This window comes from Moschus berezovskii, chromosome 15, assembly GCF_049115385.1.
Source record: "Moschus berezovskii isolate FMDL1 chromosome 15, NW_MosBer_1.0, whole genome shotgun sequence".
Taxonomy (NCBI): Eukaryota; Metazoa; Chordata; class Mammalia; order Artiodactyla; family Moschidae; genus Moschus; species Moschus berezovskii.
Window position 1 is genome coordinate 76,451,731 of NC_142474.1, and position 18,431 is coordinate 76,470,161.

The 18,431-nt window shown below is 44.0% G+C and overlaps 1 protein-coding gene across 9 annotated transcripts in view; it reads left to right on the forward strand.

The window, feature by feature from the left end:
• The first annotated feature begins 580 nt into the window (after window positions 1–580).
• PLCB4 (phospholipase C beta 4) overlaps window positions 581–18,431 on the forward strand; it is a 489,193-nt gene continuing 471,342 nt past the window's right edge. For 2 of the 9 annotated variants that reach the window (XM_055426791.2, XM_055426778.2), the window contains exons 1-2: window positions 585–840; window positions 7,098–7,243. The gene's annotated coding sequence lies outside the window, so the exon portion shown is untranslated. Of the gene's footprint in view, window positions 841–934; window positions 1,070–1,163; window positions 1,428–7,097; window positions 7,244–18,431 lie in introns of those variants that run through there. The other 7 variants (XM_088844295.1, XM_088844296.1, XM_055426743.2 and 4 more) reach the window with 7 other exon arrangements.

Genomic DNA, 18,431 nt, shown 5'->3' on the forward strand with positions numbered 1-18,431 from the left:
GTCCCTGGGTTGCACTTGGGGGAAGACTTTTTGGAACCACTTAATCTTTCGGTGGCTCAGTTTAAGGCTCCGGGGCAGGGGTCGGGGTGGGAAGGAGAAAGAGAGGAATATTTGGTTTGGAAGATTGTTTCAAGGATTCCAGGAATGAAAAGCGTTTAGGACAGTGCCTAAAGCATTGTAAGCGCCTGAGGTGTTTCTTAAGCAAAATATAAACAAATAAACACCCCCACCCCGCCAACCGCTGTGGGTCGTCAGCTGTCGCCAGATCTGCTCCCTCTCCGCTCTTTTAACCCCCTACCCCCGGCCCGGGCCCACGGCCCGTCTCCCTCCGGGGTGCCCCCCCACTCCTCACAGGTGCTGCTCGGGAGGCGCCCCCCGACCCTGCACCGGGCCGGCCTGGCGGCGCCGGGAGCACCCGGGGCGACCCCGCCGGGGGGGCTGCTTCCTGGACGCCCCACCCACCGATTCCGGGCGAAGCCCTCCACCCGGCCGGCCCCAGGCCCCCAGCGCGAGAGCGCCCCGCGCCCGCGGCCCCCTCCCTGCCCCGCAGGATCGCGGCCGGCCCGGCCCCTGCCCACCCCCAGCCGGCCGGGCGCGCCGCACTGGGCATGCTCCGTAGCCTGGGCAGGTTGGGGCTGCGAGGCGACGGCTCGGGATCCGGAGCCGGGAGGCGAGGACGTAGAGGGAGACTCGGGGGCTGAGCCAGGAGAGAGCGGCCGGCCGCTAGGGGCGGCGGGGCCCGGGGCCGGGGCGCGCCGAGCCGGCTGACGGGCGCAGCAGGCCGGCGCGGCCCGGCGGCTTGGCCGGGGGCGCCCGCTGAGACCCCGGCCCCTCACGGAGGTGAGGAGCGCTCAGGGGAGGCAGGGGCGGGGGCGGGGCGGGCGAGGGGCGGGCTCGGCGGCCGGCGCGGTCCGGGGTGGAGGGGCTGGTGACGCGGGGAGCAGCTAGTGAGCCGCACCGCACACTGGAGCTCACACTCACACGCGCGCACACCCGCGCGCGCACCCATTGGGTCTCCAGGCGGCGGCCGCGGCCGCATCTTCGGCAGCAGCTCCGGGCAAAGTGACAGGTAGGAGAAGGCTTTCCGAGTCCCGCCCGAGGATGCTCCCGCCCGCCTGGGCCCGCGGGGCTTGTTTGTTCCCGGCGGGTGCGTCCCGGACGCGCGCGCGCGCACCCAGATGCCCTGCCCGGGAGCCGGTGCGGTGCCCGGCGCGCGCGAGAGGTGGGGGTCCCCGCGGCCGCCCCTCCCTCTGCAGTCATCGCCCGCTGGGTTTCCTTAGACTCTGTCCAGACATTCGCTGCTTCTGGCTGGAAATAGCTCGGCTCGACGTGTATATGATTATTTCGGTTGGAAATAGTTGGCACGGTGCAACGCATGTAAATGTGTATGCGTGTGGCTCGCCTTACCTCTTCTGGGGAAATAATAGGTATGATTGATTGACCATTTCCACTTAAAACGGCACTGATAGCGCGGCACTCCTTGGGGGCAGTGTTCCAGCTTCCTAAGATAATACGAAAGATGGAGACTAAAAGTGTCTTCAGAATTTTAAAGTTGCCTTTTTCTTAACTAATTAGACCCTACGTTGTACTGTTCTCCCCGTGGACTTTGTAGGCAGTTCTTTTACGGAAGTATGAAAATACTGAATCCTTCAGTTTCCCAGTGTGTTTCAGTGCAACTTTATCTAGAATCATAAAACTGTCATTTTTTTTTTCTGGAGAAAAATGCAAATGCACATTATAGTTTCATAAATGTGCATGTGTCTGAGAGATGTTTTTGCTCTAAAACTTTTGAGGTGATCCTACTTCGTGTTCTAAAGCACATGTTTGAAATTTAATTTTGGCCAAAACATCCCTGAAAGTTCCATGAATTTTTACTGAAAATGTGATACATGGTGGCCTGTAAATTAAGTTATGCATGTGTAGAGATAATCTAATAATTCCGTTTAATTATGTTTAAACAATTATTTTGTTGGCAATAATGTCATTCAGACTTTAGCTGTGTAGCATCTAATACAGAGATAAAGTTTCCCCTTTAAAGAGAAATCAGATTCATAAACTGACCAGTAAAAGCAACTGGTGATTTTACCTGGGCAGTTAATAAAGTGTCTGAGGAATTGTGTTCTCATAAAAAGTCATATTTTATCTGTATGTGTGTGTAAAATCTTAACTTTATCCATCTAGTTTTTTCAAGACTCTTTTTTAGACTCTTGTATGTTCAAAAATATATGCTTGAAACAAGAACTGAATATTTTGTTTGCTTTAAACTTCAGTGGCCTAAGTTATTGAAATCAAGTAGAAAAACAAAAATTTATTTGGGCAGGGCCATATGATTTAATCTGCCTTATCTGTGTTATGTAATCTAAAATGTTGTGTTTTGATAGGACAGTCTTGCATATTTTTCAGCTAGTGTTTTAATCTATTATGTCATCTTCCTTTTGAAGTTGAATAAATGATGCCATCTTAGGAGAACACCTGTTTTCATAAAAATTCACTTTTTAAAGAAAATAACATGTATTTTTGAATTGGCATTTTTATGGACATGAGACTTGCTTCTGTGAGTGGTAACCCTTTGCATGCAATGTATTGTAACATATGTGAAGGTACCTCACATTCGATTACGGATTACGTTTTCCTCTAATTACATTATTACTCAACCATTCCAACTTAGTTTTGATTTAGCTTTGATGATATCACTACCTAGCTCTGAATTAATCAGTGAAAATGCTATTCTACAAGTAACTGTCAAAACAAAATTTCCAAGACTGTTTGATCACTGGGTATACATGGATATGTGTCAGGATAATGCTGCCTTTATTTTGCAAATGCACACCCACACAGAGAGCTTTGTTCTAAAATACTCTTTTGCAAGTTTTATATTGGTGTGCCTGAAAAATGTGATTGATGTTAAACTACTTCTGTGCCCTGGAATCTTAAGAAGCTGTGTTTTTGCCTTATGAGATGGTGAAACAGGAAAGTTTAAAAAGTGTTCAGAGTTACCAGAATGATTTTGCAGAAATGGATTTTTACATTTGTATCCCCTCTTTGAAATGTTTCATCCTCCCAGTGGAGATTTAGCCAGTGTTTTGGCCCTCCTATTTTGTCTTTCTTAAGAGCAAATCCAACACCTTTACATTAGTGCGTACTGCTGATTTTAGTAACATGGGACAGTTATATTTGGCAATCCAAATGAATATGGTATTTTTCTAGGATACTACCAAAATCCACTTTGGGGTTTGATTTATTAAGAATTGATACTATGACTGAGGTTTGCCTAATATTCAGCTCTAACCCACCTTGCAAGTTAAAATTGAGGTAAAATTGAGCTTTAGTGCTGATATTTTCCTTGAACCCATCACATGGCATGCCAATTTGTGAAAAGATGTGATTAATAAGCCTGTTTCTGGATTTAGCATCTGCATTTTCTTCCCCAAACTTTCAGGTGTAGCCGGCAAGCTTAAATTATCAAATTCATTCTGTTATATCTGTGGACTTAAAAAAAAAATACATTAGTAATTAGGTGCCAAGGTTGTTTTTTGCTTTAAAAACCTTATGTTGTGAAGAAATTTTATCTTTGTGATCACAGTTCTTATATAATATAGTCACAGGAAAGAAAGGTTATGTATTTTGCATATTCTCCACAAATGTCTTTAACAGTAAGCTCAAGTATTTTGGGGAAGGTAAAGATATTCTTTGAAACTTAAGCTTATTGAGCAGATCATGACTCAATTTTCTTTGTTTTTGACCATTTGTAAAGTACGGATGAAACAACATGTTTATTAGCACGAAGGGCCCAGGTTTTTAATAAGCTGTCGTCTATCACAGTGAGTCCTGTAAAACCAAGAACTTGTGTTTTTGATATGCAGAATGAGGTCAAGGACTAGTGGAGATGCTTTAATGATCACAGTTGGTATTTTCATGTCCAGACTGAAGTTTCTAAAATAGTTGCTTTTCACCTTATAATGTGAACTTGTGGGCCTTTTTAGTGTCTGTCAGAAAGACTTACCTGCCTATCAGAAAATCAGTACAGCTCTTCATTGCCGAGTTTCCGTGGCTTTACTGTTTGTGAGGATACTGTCCACTTCTCAGTACTGTCTATGCTGCATGTTTCTAGTTCTCTGTAATATTCAGGAACTATAATTGCCCTGTGTAGGCCTACCTTTTATTCCTTAATATTTATTTTTCTGTTTCATAGTTTCTCTTTCCATCAAGCCTTCTGCTTGAAAGTAGAACTACTTCCTCAAGGTGTAATATTACTTATCTAGTTGTGCCTGAGGATTGGAATATTTCCTGCCATATCAATAAACAAGGATGCCACAGTCCTCAGTGATTCCAACTGTTCAGGGCACTCAGGAAGAAGAATCCCTGTGATCAGTAGCCATTAGGCTGCAGCCACTCCCAATAGGGGAGCCCTGAGGAACTCAGGATGTGAAAAACACAGGATATTGGCCCCAGAAAGCCGAGACGCATATGAAAGGAATGATTTCAGTAAGCCCAGACTTACTTCTGAAGTAGACAAGTGCAAAATTCCTTAATTTGAGATATCTGGTTTTCTTTCAGCTCAGTTCAGTTGCTCAGTCCTGTCTGACTCTTTGCAACCGCATGGACTGCAGCACGCCAGGCTTCCCTGTCCATCACCAACTACTGGAGCCTACTCAAACTCATGTCCATCCAGTTGGTGATGCCATCCAACCATCTCATCCTCTGTTGCCCCCTTCTCCTCCTGCCTTCAGTCTTTCCCAGCATCAGGGTCTTTTCCAATGAGTCAGTTCTTTGCATCAGGTGGCCAGAGTATTGGAGTTTCAGCTTCAGCGTCAGTCCTTCCAATGAATATTTGGACTGATTTCCTTTAGGATTGACTGGTTGGATCTCCTTGCAGTCCAAGGGACTCTCAAGAGTCTTTTCCAACACCACAGTTCAAAAGCATCAATTCTTCAGTGATCAGCTTTCTTTATAGTCCAACTCACATCCATATATGACTACTAGAAAAACCGTAGCTTCAACTAGATGGACGGTAGTTGGCAAAGTAATGTCTCTCTGTTTTTTAATATGCTGTCTAGGTTGGTCATGGCGTTTCTTCCAAGGAATTGACAAAAACATTTGAGATGCTGTCTCCCTGGCTTGAAGTCCTACAGATTCCCACTGTATAAAAGAACTCTCAGCTTTTAGGTTGTGATTATTTTTTAAATCAGCACGTCTTATGTCAGCTAAAAATTGAACAACTTGAGAGTTGCGAGTTAAGTTGTGTTTGGGGCCAAATGAGGACTGTGGGATGGGAGGCAGCACCTCAGATGCTCTGAGAGCCTGCTCTGAGGTGGCCGTGAGGGAAGGCTTTGGTGAAGGGGGAGTTCAATACCATGAAGCACTCATTTTATAAAAAGCTTTTTGCTAGTCATGAGGATCTGATGTCACCATGAAGGGATTTAGTGATTCTCTAGAAATGAGGAGATTCAAGGATTGAGATCATAAAATCTGTTCCTAAGACCATCCTAAAGAGCTGTGCCACAGGTTCCCTGGAGCACAGAGTGCCTCACTCCACCCTGAGCTCCCTCAGAGGCTGTGGAAGGTCAGCAGCTATAGCAGCACAGGGTTCAGTCTCTGTAGAGGCAGATGGCAAATGCCTTTGTTGTTCAGTCATTGGCAATGCTCTTGGCAAGTACCAATTTGACTTGACACTTAGAATGATACAGATTTTGGCACATTCACGGGCTGGGATTCTGTAGCTCCTCAGATATATAAATGGGTTTACTAAGGAAATGACACCCCACTCCAGTACCCTTGCCTGGAAAATCCTATGGACAGAGAAGCCTGGTAGGCTACAGTCCATGGGGTTGCAAAGAGTCGGACACGACTGAGGGACCTCACTCTCACTTCATTAAGGAGAAGGCGGGCTGGGTGAAAACGCATCACTGAGTAGGTGCGTGAGGAGTTTGAAACCTGTTTGTAAAAATCTCCCCATTCTGATCAGTTGAACAACGATGGCCCCTCCCCCCCACCCCCCTAAATCCCACTTTCCAAAAGTCTGGTTAGAAGCTCATGCCTTTGGATACTTTTCTGATGCTGAATGTATAAGTCAAGTTCACAGAGTAGATGAAAGCAGTCATGAGACTTTTTATGTATCAGTGGGAGATTCTTATATTCCAGAGGATGAAGGGCCAGTAGAGGTTTTATTTACTCTGTGTGAACTCCCATCTACTTTTTCTTTGCTTTTCTTTGTGGAATCAAAGTAGATGAAAGGGACATCAATCAGAAGATGATTTTCTCTGCACACCCCTTTGCCTACTGCCTGGAAAACCTGAGAAGGTTGTGTACCATGTGACTGTAAGATAGTGTTATCTCTTCCCCTTGAGTCTCCTTCAGGGCCTGGATCCTTTGAAATTCCACCTCTGGCCACCGACCCACCCTGGGGGCATGCAGATCACTGCTGTAAGATCCATTGCCCTTCTTAAAGGTTCTTCTCCTGAACAATTAGGGGAGGTTGTTGGCTTCCTGATGTGAGTGAAGTAGCCATTAGCTCAAAACAGGAGGAAGACAGTCACTCAGGAAACTTGATTGTAAGCAGCTGGTCTGGAGAGAGCAGACCACAGGCTGATGGAGTCACACTTGACGTCTTGCCATCTCTCCCAGGACTGGAGCTCTTCACCGCAGGACACCCTGTAATGGCATTCCGCAGGTCCATAGAGCTGGCAAATATATCTTTGTTTTCACTTTCTTCCGGTTGACAGTTAAGGCAGGTATTGGAGCCATGAGTCTCGGCATTTAATGGATTGAAAAGGAAGCACATACTATGTGAGCCTTTAAAATATTTTTTTTATAAGAATGTGTGTGCTAAGTCGCTTCAGTCGTGTCCAACTCCTTGAGACCCCGTGGACTGTAGCCCTCCAGGCTCCTCTGTCCGTGGGATTCTCCAGACAAGAATATTGGAGTGTGTTGCCATGCCCTCCTCCAGGGGATCTTCCCCACCCAGGGATTGAACCTGCATCTTTTATGTCTCCTGCATTGGCAGGCAAGTTCTTTAGCACTAGCACCACCTGGGAAGCCCTTTGATAAATATACTTATGTGTAATTGTTTTCCTTTGTACTTCATTTACTTTCAACAGTGTGAAGCTTCTGTGACTTTAAAGTGTTGGAACCAGGTGGACCTGCGCTCAGATCCAGACTATGTGTGAATTGTGTGACCCTTAGCATTCACTTTGAGCCTCCGTCGCCACATCTGTAAACGAGGGGAATCGCTGATAGGGCAAAGGTACGTGGCTCTGCAGCTTGGCGGGCGCTGGGTGCTGTGTTCCTGCTGCTTCTGCTGCAGCTGCACTTGGTGCTTTTCCTGTTGACACTGCTAGTTCTCCTCCTCACTCCCGCATCCTCCTCCTCCACTGGGGCAAATGCCAGTGACTTATCCATGCAAAGCAGGCTGTGCCAGTTCGTATAGAACTTTTGCTGAGGGACACTCGTCCTGTCCCGTCTGCTAGTGCGGAAGTTCCGGTCACCTTTTAGGGCCACTGTGTGAATGCCAAGTCTTCCTCTGGGTTTACCTAACCCCGCCACTGCAGTTGGACAGAGGGGCTTCACAGTAACTCAGCCCTAATCTCCCTGAAGTTCTGTGACCTGGGGGCTTTGAAATAGAACTCTGTGAGCAGGACGCTACCCCCAGGGCATCTGCGTCTCCAGCCAGGCTTTGAAAAAAGACCATATGAAGCCGGTGAGGCCTGGGAGGAGCGAGGCATCCACCAGGATAATCTGGAGATCTGTGGGGTTTGGGGGGACGTATGTGACTCCTGCTTCCCCGTGGGCTTCAGAGGCAGGAACACTGATGGCAACAGTAACAAAACCACAGATGTTGGTTGAACACTAAAAATGTGCCACTTAAAAAAAATAAAATTCTTTATTGAATTCGTTAAAATATTGTTTCTGTTTTGTTTTCTTGGCCTTTTGGCTGCCAGGCAGGTGGGATCTTACTTAACTCCCTAACCAGGGATCAAGCCCGCATGCCCTGCATTAGAAGGCAAAGTGTTGATCTCTGGATCACCAGGGAAGTCCCCAAATATGCTACTTAATTTAACCCTCCCCACAGCTTTTTATGGCAGCTCCTGAAAGTATCTGTTTTACATGTGGGGAAAGTGAAGCTGAGAGTTATTCACTTCAGGGAGTTAGAGATGAGGAGTCAAACCCAGGCAGACTGACACCAGAACTCAAACTTCTAACTGCTGTGCTATGTTACCTGCCATGCAAGTACACGTGGCTGAAAGGTTTGCTGCAATAACAAATTCTGTGAACACTATTTTAAGGGACCAGGTTGAGGTATGACAGAGAAGCTTCTGGCAACCCTGCTGTGACTGTGGAATTGAAATAGTTGATACCTGGGCCGGAAATCTGAGAGGGATGTTACTAAATGCTGCTCCAGAGTAGCCTAAAAGTTAATTTAGTTTTCTGAAGGACCAGCTTTTCCTGGGTGAGGCTCCTCACAGTTCTGGGGCTGCCCGGGGTAAGCTTACGCTCTTAGACGGTGGTGGCGGTAGGGGGCACGTGCGTTGGGAGTTCTGCCCTGGCCTTTCCTGGGGGCAGGTCTTCAGATTTCTGCCAGGTGGGTATGGGGTTCATGGTTGCCAGCACCTCTCTGTTTTCAGGGAAAGCATGAAATCCAGATTTCTTTTAAGCTTGAAATATAATTACAAAACCTTTAGAAATAATTAAAGTAAAAATTAACATGTCAGCTTGTGGGGTGGCCAAACAAAACTAGAAATTAAACCACCATATGATCCAGGGAAAACCACTGACCGTTCAGGTATGACCTAAATCAAATCCCTTACGATTATACAGGGGAAGTGACAAATAGATTCAAGGGATTAGATCTGATAGACAGAGTGCCAGAAGAACTGTGGACCGAGGTTCGTGACATTGTACAGGAGGCGGTGATCAAGACCATCCCCAAGAAAAAAAAATGCAAAAAGGCAAAATGGCCGTCTGAGCTCCCACTTCCAGCCTTTTGTCAACCCTGTGAACTAGTGTCTTTACTAAGTGAGCATGGTTCCTTCTTTATTTTTGCTTTTTGCCCGTAGTTGAATTTCTTACAAAGGTGGTTATAGCCATTTATTTCTAGTGGACGTTCATTTTGGATTCTGAATTTCTTCCCGTTTTTCCCCTCGCTCATTTTCCTAAGATGTTAGCAAGTCTTCAGGGTTGTGGGAGGCAGGACACGGCTTTCTCTCCTCCTTCATGGGACTCCTTGAATATAAGAACCACTTAGTGGAGAAGTGGAGGTGTCTTGCCTGCGTCACTGATCTGAACTCTAACCAGTCACAAACGTGTCTGCCTGCTGTTGGGTGGTGTTGGGTTTGTCCTGGATGCACAGAATGAAGACCTGTTTCTGCAGGTCACAGAATTTCAACATGCAGTCTACTTAATAGTTCTCATCTTCCTTTTGGGTCCTAAAGGAGGAATTCTATTGGATCAGATGAGAAGGAAGTACTTTGAACTAGGACATCTGCTAATGCACTAACATTGGATAAAGCACCAAAGCCCCCTTTAGAATTTCTGTTAATTTTTGGTTTTCATTGGCTTTGAAAATGAGGGATGTGACCCATTAACATGTTCCAATTGAAGTGATATTGCAGAAAGGAAATGCAGAAACAAAATACAAAATACCCTCTCCCACCTATACACATACCCAGATAGAACCATTAGCAGCAGCTTAGGGCATTTCTCTCCTCTCCTTTTTCTCATAAGTATATACACATGCTTTTTTCTTACTACATAAACTGGATCATGATGTGTAAGTTTTTCTACAACTTGCTTACTTGCCTCTTAAGTGTTCGTTGTGGTGGTCTTTTCATATCAGTATACAGTTTTGTTCTTTCTTTCTAACATTACATAAACTCTGGTAGTACCATCAATGAACTCTGGAAGTACTGTGTTTTATTTAACCATTCTCCTGTTCTCACTGTTGCAAACTAAAAAACTGAAGATCTTTGTACCTATGTCTTCATGCACATGTGCTAGAATTTCTTGCAGGTTGTTGTTGAGTCACTAAGTATTTGGTCCAAAGGGTATGCATGTTTTACATTTTGAGGATGCACTGTCACGTTGCCTTTAGCGAAGGTCCCCATTTAATTTCTGTCTCGTGTCCCCTCACATTATGAACATGGTCTCTAACTGAAGCATGCCCCATATCATTTCACTGCTTTAGTAGTTCAGTCCGACCTCAGCTATATACAGTATATCAGGAAAGGACTTTAGAATTAGTCTATGTCCTTAAATTTCTTGAAAATATAATAATCAAAAAGAATTTACCAATTCATAGGTCAATTTAAGGACTTCTCTGGTGACTTACTGGTAACGTATCTATCTGCCAATGCAGGAGATGCAGGTTCATCCCTGGATCAAGACGGTCCCCTCGAGAAGGAAAAGACAGTCTATTCCGCATTCTTGCCTGGGAAATCCTTGGACAGAGAAGCCCAGTGGGCTACAGTCCATGGGGTCACAAAAGAGTCGGATACGGTTTAGGGACTTCAACAACAATTGGTGGCTCAGTGGTAAAGAATCTGCCTATAGTACAGGAGACATGGGTTCAATCCCTGGGTTGGGAATATCCCCTGGAGGAGGAAATGGCAATTCACTATAGTATTCTTGCCTGTTTAGCGACTAAACAACAGCAACAAGAAGCCAATTTAAAAACCTCTTAGTAAAGAGAAAGCTTGAGCAGAATCTGAGTTGAAAATCTGTGTTCTGATCAATTTGGTTAGCTGTAAAACTTTAGATTCTTCAGACTCAGGACGTATCATAAACACCCTTGAATGTACAGTCAAAAAAGTGAGATACTGCACAGCCAACAAAGATTGATATTGACTTGGGAAAATCAAATTAATTTCATTGCTAAAAATTCTATTTAGGTATATTTCTATCTTTAGAGTTTCAAATACTTAATTATTTAAGAATATTTTTTACCTTCTACTTTCTAATTCTAGAATTATAAGATTCAAGGATAAATCTATTTTATTGAGTTTTATTATTTAATAAATACCTGAACTTAATTTCCATGGTATTTGGAAATAATATATAGACAGAGGATCATATAAGTTCAAAGCTACACTGCATTTTTATTTAGAGAGAGATTGGGAAAAATACAGAAAATGTAGGTCACTGATTCTCAATTTTTTTGTGAAGTTATAACTTCAGTAATTATAGTTGTTTTCAATGCTATGAAGTGAATTATTTGTTGATATTTGGAATTTTATGACATCCCTTAAAAGATTGGAATCATCCTCAAGTATCATATTATCAGGGTAAGTAAATCTTGATGTAGATAAATAGCAGGAAATGAAATTATTGTTTCTTTTTCATCTGTTTCTCCAGATACCCATTTTTAAGAAAAATTCTGGTGAGGTTGGCAATGACATTGGGATTCTGATTGCATGCTTTCTGCATATTTATTTTTATAGCATGCAATGAATTGTAGAAACATGGTAGGATTCAATTATGTTTCCTTGGCATTAAAACCTTGGGTGTTCAGGAAAGTCTGTACTAGATTTTGCTTCTGGAAACGTTACAGCGTTTTAAGTTCACAGGCGATTTCCTTTAATAGTACCTGTGGAAGTCACAGTGGAGGGCCCCTCCTAGCCCCTCTTTGACCTTGTGTCATTCGGGGCCTGCTGGGGGACAGATGGAACGTGTGGACTGGGTCCTTTGAGGAAGGCTTCATAAGGATGTGGAAGGCCCATGCCTTTAGAACGTGTGGGCAGGTGTAGGGAACACGGCCACAGCCAGTCAGGGCCGCAGAGGGACTGAGCACTGTGGGGAGCTTGCCGACTCCAGGTGAAGGGCGAGAAGGGCTGCTCTCCAGGAGCTGAGTGCTGCTCTAGAGGACCTGCCATGTCCCTGCAGGGAGAAGGCAGGGGAATAAGTATGCCTGCATCACTCTCCTCCTGCCCTCGGACCTCTGGCTGGAGCCTTCCATTAGCTGGCGGCTGGCTGGTGCAGATGGACCCCAGAGGGCAAGAGGGGGAGACGGCTGACAAGGAAGGCGAGTGGGCCTGGGCAGGCAGACTGCACTCTCTACACACCTGCTCATCTAGAGCTTAGGCCGGGTTGGAAGGCCCGTGGTCTGGCTTTGTGGCCAAAGCAAAGAAAACCAGCCACAATGACTAGATTTAAATAGAAGTCAGGAATGTTCTAAAACGTCCCATGGCAGATACCACTAAGACACACGGTGGGCCTTAGAGTAACAGTTAAAAATAGCGTTTTTTTTTTTTTTTTTTTTAAATTCATTTGGAATGGCTTGTGTTTCTTGGGAAATGAGCACAATGGGAAACTTCATGTGTTTATCTGAAAAGTGTAGGCTGTAGGCAGGAGACACAGAAGGGATTCATGAAGTCCACAAATAACATGGAGTTGGATACCTAAGATGTAATTCCTTTGCTTTTAATATTTTATGAAAATATTTTATCTAAAAATGTCAGGTACCTGGGGAAAAAGACGAGAAGGAAATTAAGGTTATTAACAGTAATTTTCCTTCAAAGAAGTCAATTTAACTGAATCATTAGCATCACTGAGGAGAAATGAACAAGCTGTATTTTCCCATTTGTTCAGCGTGGCCGTAAGACTCTGAGACTTCAGGCTCATTTGTTCCCTCACTTTCTTGGAACTGTTGTTTGAAAAGGTGAAGACGGCTCTGGGCTGTGTTAGTTTGTGTATTTGTCCTGAATGAACAAGCAATGAATTGATTAGAATCATAAAATCCGAGTGCTAGAAGGAATGTCAGAGTTCACTTCTGGCTTCCCTCCACGTGTTATGGTGTGAGAAACCAAGTCAGTAGCTTTCAGCAGCTGCTGGTTTGCAGATTCCCTGCTTGGTGACTCTGCGGAAGGCACACCCCTTCCCTCTGGAGAAGCTGCATTAGATGAGTTTCTCTTTGCTTTACCCTGTAGACTGCTCAAGTCCCTATTTCCAGGCCTTGCTTGGCCATGTATTAGAGGCAGGTCTTCTTGATCATCTCTCCCACCACCCCGTGCCCTAAAATTGTCTTCTCTAAAACTCTCTGCATTGCTCTCGACTGTTATCATTGTACAGACTCTTTCTGTACACGATAACTCATCTACTTTTACTTTTTCTTTTTTACAACCAGTTATTCACTAATGACTCCTATATCCCTGACCTCTTGTCTGAGCTCCACTTATATATATCCCATTGTCTGTTGGCTATCTTGACATTGAAGTCTTGTGGTTGCTTTCACATCAGTGTGTCCCAAACAGAAGTCCTCAACTTCACTCCAGACTTACGCCTCCTCTCAAGTTCTGAATCTTTGTGAAACCAGCAGGTGCCGGTCATTTGAGATTCCCATTTCTGCCCACTCCTCCCTTCCTGTTGACGCTGCCTAAGTTTATGCTCCTCAGTGTTCATGCCTGGTTGTTCCAATAGCCTTTTAATCAGGTTCCCTATTGCCCTCTCTCTTATTCACTCAATCTTTCCTGTTTTCTATTAGCTTTGCCTGGAGAATCCCAGGGACGGGGGAGCCTGATGGGCTGCCGTCTATGGGGTCCCACAGAGTCAGACACGACTGAAGTGACTTAGCAGCAGCAGCAGCATTAAATGAGTATCACGTACTGTTACAGTGTCTGGAGGAGGGCATGGAGCCCACTCCAGTGTTCTTGCGGAGAATCCCCATGGACAGAGGAGTCTGGTGGACTACAGTCCATAGGGTCACCGCTGAAGCAACTTAGCATGCACGCATGCACTGTAACAGTGAATGGGCAGCTCCTGCCCTCCAGGGTTTGCAGTTCACTGGAAGAGAGACTGATAAATAGCTACTTTATAAGTTTACATTTTTGCCCCTTTACTCCACTCTGTACTCAGCTAAAGTCATTCGCACACAGTAAATCTTATTATAGGATTACTTCTAAAATGCTTTAACAGTACTCTGTTGCTTTCAGGACTTAACTTTATTTCCCTGATTTGCCAAACACAAGCCATCCATGGCTAAACCTCTGCAGTGAAGTTTAACACTTTTATTTGGGTCAGCAGTGCTGAGCGAGATTAAGATCCCAAGAACAGGAAGTCTTCGGCCGCAGTGTTTGTGCTCACTTTGCACTTAAACCCTTTCCTTTAGCTGGTGAGTTCTACAGGCCTTTACAGACCTCGCAAGTTGCCATCTTCACTGCAAATGAAAATGAAATGAAAGTCACTCAGTCGTGTCTGACTCTTTGCGACTCCATGGATAGTCCGGAATTCTCCAGGCCAGAATACTGGAGTGGGTAGCCTTTCCCTTCTCCAGGGTATCTTCCCAACCCAGGGATCGAACCCAGGTCTCCCGCATTGCGGGCAGATTCTTTACCAGCTGAGCCACAACAGAAGCCCAAGCCTTCCTTGATTTCAGCTCTAGGTCCAGGGTCCCATCCTCAGTCCTCCTGTTGAATGGTTTACACATTTTAGCCACAGCAAGACTTTCTTGAGGAAGGGAAGAATCTTGTGTATTAGAGACTAAATCAGAGAGTCTTCAGTGAATGAGTAACACAATGCTGTTATTGCGAAGTCTGCAGATTGGACAGGGTTAGGAAAGCCATCTGATGAATAAGCAGAAGAGGTGCCACATTTAATAAATTGAAGTTGTCTGCAGACTTATTACAGAGGGTGAGCACACTCCATTATTGTTTACACTGGTTTCTGAGAAGTAGGACAACAATTCATTTGGAAAGATGATCAGGAACTTGAAAAGTCTACATCCATGATTTCTGCTAACAGATTTGGATATTTTAATTTCTTGGTATACTGGAACCAGAGGAGACATTTCCCTGAAGATAGTTTATCACTTATTCCTGATGGGTATAAACTCCTATAGTTTGTTCATTTTATGTTCAGTTTTATAGTTTGTTCAAGTTATGCTTATAGTGTATTAGACCCTGAATCAGAGAAGTTTCCTTATTTCAAACTTCGCTGGAAATTTTGAGGGAAAAAATCATTTATTTAATAAAATTATTTTATAAAGTGGGACTCTTGGTAATCTTAAATGCTTTGTATTTATTGTAGCACTTTATTATCCAAATGATCTGTGAACGTATTAGTGCCAAAGAGAGAAAGCAAGAGCGCATTACTTAATTGAAAGAAAATATCCTGCTGAGTGTTGTTTTTAGGAGAGCATCTTCCGAAGTTCCAAATCAGGAGGGAACTTTTTATTTAGGACACTGGGGTTTTTTTGTTCGTTTTTTTGTGTATTTGAAAAAAAATTTTTGGCGGCACTGTGTGGCATATGGGATGTGAGTTCCCTGATCAGGGGTTACACCTGCCCTCTCTGCACTGGAAGGGCAGAGTCTTAACCACTGCACCACCACGGGGGCCCCAGGACTTCAGGTGGAATCTGACCAGAAGTGTGACCTGGACACTCTTCCCCCTTCCTTGAGGAGGAGAGTCTTCCCCCACTCCCCAAGACTGTGGTGTCAGTAGTATTTGTGAGGTTTCTTCTTCACAATTGACATCTTTTTATGATTTAGCGAATTTGTCTTACTTTGTGTTGAAAAGTGCTGGCTAAGCATGTTAATCATTGTGTGTGTGTGTTAGTTGCCCAGTTGTGTCCGACTCTTTGCAACCCCATAGACCGCAGCCCACCAGGCCCCTCCATCTATGGGATTCTCCAGGCAAGAACACCAGAGTGGGCTGCCACTTGCTTCTCCAAAAGGAACTATAGAAAGAAAGAAAGTGAAGTCACTCAGTCGTGTCCGACTCTTTGTGACCCCATGGACTGTAGCCTACCAGGCTCCCCCATCCATGGAATTTTCCAGGCAAGAGTGCTGGAGTAGGTTGCCTTTTCCTTCTCCAATGTTAATCATTAGATATATGATTATTCAAATTTACATGGAGAACAACAGTTAGAAGGATGATAGTTTAGCGATTGGAGCTGCTGGGAGAAATTTTCACCGTAGTTGTTTGGAAGTACAGACAGTATTTCCTTTTATTTAGAGCCTTTCTGGACCTGTGAGGCCCTCTGAGAACCTTAAGTCTGGCCTCATTCTGTCCATTTTTCATTCCCTTTGAAACAATTTCAAAGTGACTGGGTAAAGTTCCTCTCTCATCTGTCACAGGAAACACACCAGAAATTTCTTGTGCAGCTACCAGAGGAAAAGGAAGAAATTTAAAAGCTCAGATGATTTGGGTATTAATACCTATCCTGAAAGTTAGTGACTCTGCTTGAACCAAGCTTTGCTGTGCCATTCTGCCACATGTTAGTTTTAGTTTTTATTTTCGCAGCTTAAATTTGTAAACGCAACAGGCCAAAATGTTTTACGTCAAGACTGACAAGCAGAAGGAACCCACTCCTCAATTCAGGGCAGTAAATGTATTTTTACAACCTCTGAAAATGTTCTTTTTCCCCAAACCAAACCTCTCCCAGCTTTCTTAAAAAGCTTAAAACTGAAATATATTTATACCAATTAGTGATACCAAGGGAACATTTCATGCAAAGATGGATGGGCACAATAAAAGACCGAAATGGTATGGACCTAACAGAAGCAGAAGATATTAAGAAGAGGTGGCAATAATACACAGAAGAGCTATATGAAAAAGATCTTCATGACCCAGATAACCATGATGGTGTGATCACTCACCTAGAGCCAGACATCCTGGAATGCAAAGTCATGTGGGCCTTAGGAAGCATCACTATGAACAAACCTAGTGGAGGTGATGGAATTCCACTTGAGCTATTTCAAATCCTGAAAGATGATGCTGTGAAAGTGCTGTACTCAATATGCCAGCAAATTTGGAAAACTTAGCAGTGGCCACTGGACTGGAAAAGGTCAGTCTTCATTCCAATCCCAAAGAAAGGCTATGCCAGAGAATGTTCAAACTACCACACAATTGCACTCATCTCACACGCTAGAAAAGTAATGCTAAAAATTCTCCAACCGAGGCTTCAACAGTACATGAACCACGAACTTCTAGATATTCAAGCTGGATTTAGAAAAGGCAGAGGAACCAGAGATCAAATTGCCAACATCCATTGGATGATAGGAAAATCAAGAGAGTTCCAGAAAAACATCTACTTCTTTATTGACTACGCCAAAGCTTTTGACTGTGTGGATCACAACAAACTGGAAAATTCTTCAAGAGATGGGAATACCAGACCACCTTACCTGCCTCCTGACAAATCTGTATGCAGGTCAAGAAGCAACAGTTAAAACGACATGGAACAACAGACTGGTTCCAAATTGGGAAAGGAGTACATCAAGGCTGTATATTGTCACACTGGTTATCTAACTTATATGCAGAGTATATTATGAGAAATGCTGGGCTGGATGAAGCAAAAGCTGAAATCAAAATTGCCAGGAGAAATATCAAAACCTCAGATAGGCAGAAAGTGAAGAACTAAAGAGCCTCTTGATGAAAGTGAAAGAGGAGAGTGAAAAAGTTGGCTTAAAGCTCAACATTCAGAAAACAAAGATCATGGCATCTGGTCCCATCAATTCATGGAAAGTAGAAACAATGGAAACAGTGACAGACTTTATTTTCCTGGGCTCCAGAATCACTGCAGATGGTGACTAGAGCCATGAAATTAAAAGATTCTTGTTCCTTGGAAGAAAAGGTATGACCAACCTAGACAGCATATTGAAAAGCAGAGACATTACTTTGCCAACAAAGGTCTGTCTAGTTAAATCTGTGATTTTTCGAATAATCATGTATGGATGTGAGAGTTGGATTATAAAGAAAGCTGAGCACTGAAGAATTGATGCTTTTGAACTGTGGTGTTGGAAAAGACTCTTGAGAGTCCCTTGGAAAACAAGGAGATCCAACCAGTCCATCCTAAAGGAGATCAGTCCTGAATATTCATTGGAAGAACTGTTGCTGAAGCTGAAACTCCAATACTTTCCACCTGATGCGAAGAACTGAGTCAGTGGAAAAGACCCTGATGCTGGGAAAGATTGAAGGCAGGAGAAGGGGACGACAGAGGATGAGATGGTTGGATGGCATCACTAACTCGATGGACCTGAGTTTGAACAAGCTCCAGGAGTTGGTGATGGACAGGGAGGCCTGGCATGCTGCAGTCCATGGGGTCGCAAAGAGTTGGACATGACTGAACAACTGAACTGAACTGACTGGTATATATATTTTGATGTTATAATGTGTACCTGACATTTGTCTAGTATTTGCATGCAAGTCTGAAATATTACAATACTAAAAGGCTTTAGTGAAACTATACTCCCTGGTCCAGTCTACATTCCTGTTCCCCCACCCCAATCCCAGTAGAAACTGTTTCTAACTTTTGTGCTGTTTTTACTAGTAGTTATTGACATTTTTATAGGATTGTAGTGCTCTTTTTTCATCTGCTTTAAAGATTTTCTAAACACCTTCTGTTATAGGAGTTAGGGTGTGTCATACACACACACACACACACATGCGAACACACAACTTCATTTTCCTTCTTCATCCCCTCCATAGAAGGCTCTCCCAGCTTTGTC